Source organism: Charadrius vociferus, unplaced genomic scaffold, assembly GCF_000708025.1.
Source record: "Charadrius vociferus isolate BGI_N301 unplaced genomic scaffold, ASM70802v2 scaffold472, whole genome shotgun sequence".
NCBI lineage: Eukaryota > Metazoa > Chordata > Aves > Charadriiformes > Charadriidae > Charadrius > Charadrius vociferus.
Genome location: NW_009647735.1, coordinates 5,898,007 through 5,899,895, shown reverse-complemented (window position 1 = coordinate 5,899,895; position 1,889 = coordinate 5,898,007).

Sequence of the window (1,889 nt, the reverse complement as noted above, 5' to 3'; positions counted from 1 at the left end):
AAGCACCCCCCGGCGGGCGCGTGTCTGCTCCTGCCGGCTGCCCGTCCCCCTCCTCCTTGGGGACACCACTTCTCCCAGCCTGCGGGGGTCTTCTGCTCGGCCACCCCTCCCCAGCGGCGCCGCGGTCCTGCCGGGGGGCTGCTGCCTTCTCTCCCGCCTGCTGGAGCCCCGTTCCGGGCAGGACTCAGCTCTCCCAGCCTGTTGCATCTCAGCTGCTAAATAGGTTCTTCACACAGTTGCTTTCTGCAGTCGGAGTTTCCGCTGCCTTTGGGTTTTGCCATCATCTGGCTGAGGTTGGGAGCACAGATGCCGATCCCTGCTGGGGCGCTTGAGGGTGACTAGGAAGAGGGGTCCTGCCCCCCAGGAAAGGTCCCCAGGCCTGGGATGGGTGGGGGTTATGGGACGCGGAGGAGAGGAGCTGGGTGCAGGAGCGTGGGATTTGGGAAGCCACCGGACCCTGCTGGGGAGAGGAGGGCGAGGGGGTGGGCGTTACACAAGCCGCAGAGGTGTCGATCTCTCACTCCTTGGGAATGCTGCGCTGCCTCCCGGGGCTGCCGTCACCCTGGCAAGAGCGCGCAGGGGGTGCAGCAGGCGGCACGGCAGAGCCACCGTCTCGGTGGGGCTCCTTCCCCGAGGACACGCCGGCAGCCACGCTTTGGGGCGCGTCATACCCACAGGGCTGCAAAAATACCGCGGCCTTCACCGCGCTTCCTCCGTCACCGGAAACAAGCAGGGTGCCGGGGGCATCCTCGTCACCACGATTCATCCTCAGAGGCGGCCGGGGAGCCTCAGCTCGGTGCCACCAGCCATTGGGAGGGCTGCGGGTCCACCTCAGCCCACTCTGGCCCACAAAGGTGTCGCAGCTCTCACCGCACCGACCACGGCCGTCTGAGACGGTTATGACGGTGCTTGGCCGCTTGCTGGAGATGAAGCCCAGCCTGCTGGGGAGGTCTGGCAGAGCACCGGGACCCAGCTGGCATCTCCCTTGAAGCCCTTTGGATGAAACCATTTTCCCGGTAGAGTTTGCAATGAGCCACGAGCGCTGGCCTGATCTGACAAGAGGATTTATTCAAAAAACCCTCATTCCATTTGGGTCTGAAACAGAGCAACTTCTGCTGTCCTAATGAATGCTCATAAATAATTACATCCGGTTGGTCCCAGAGCCAGCTGGTCCCCGGGCGGGAGCCAAGCCTGGTGGATGGGTCCTCCTCCGCTGATCGTCTCCATCACACACCCACCTCGTGGCTGGGGTCCTGCTGCCGTGCAGTGGGCAGCAGCGTGGGAGAAACCCACCTCCCTGCCCTGCACGTGAGGGTGCCCCCGTGGGGAGAGGGCTGCGGAAGCGCTGTCTTATCTGCTCATGTCACGCTCGGCTTCACCCTGCGCTCCCCTTCCTGCCGTCCCCACCAAGAAGGAAGCGTAGAAGACTTCTGCTCAAGAGGAGAGATCAAAGACAAGATCAGAAAGTTTCTCTTGCCTCCGCTTAGAGGAAGAGATGAGTTCTTTGTGCCAGTGGGGAAAACAGAGCCCGAGGGCGATTAACCCCTTCCTGTAGCTCTAGCTCCCTGCAGAGCTACAGTTTCCATACCCTGGATGCTGCACCTCTTGCAGCAGTTGGTGCACCCCTCGCTGGGGCAGTTGTTGTCCCCCTGCCCCACATGCTTCACTCTGAGTGCCGGAGCAGAGGGATGGCCGCCGGGCATCCCCGTGGTCCTGGTGTGACCCTGCTCTCATCCTGACATCCCAGGACCAGGGGCAGCCCGTCGCATGGCTGAAGAGTTGCCCAAATCAGTAGGGCTGCACCCGGCAGGGGCAGTGTCTGGCTGGCAGCGGGCAAGGGGGGGCTGGACCTGCTGGGAGCGGGGCCTGGGGGCAGCGGGGAGGCTGGT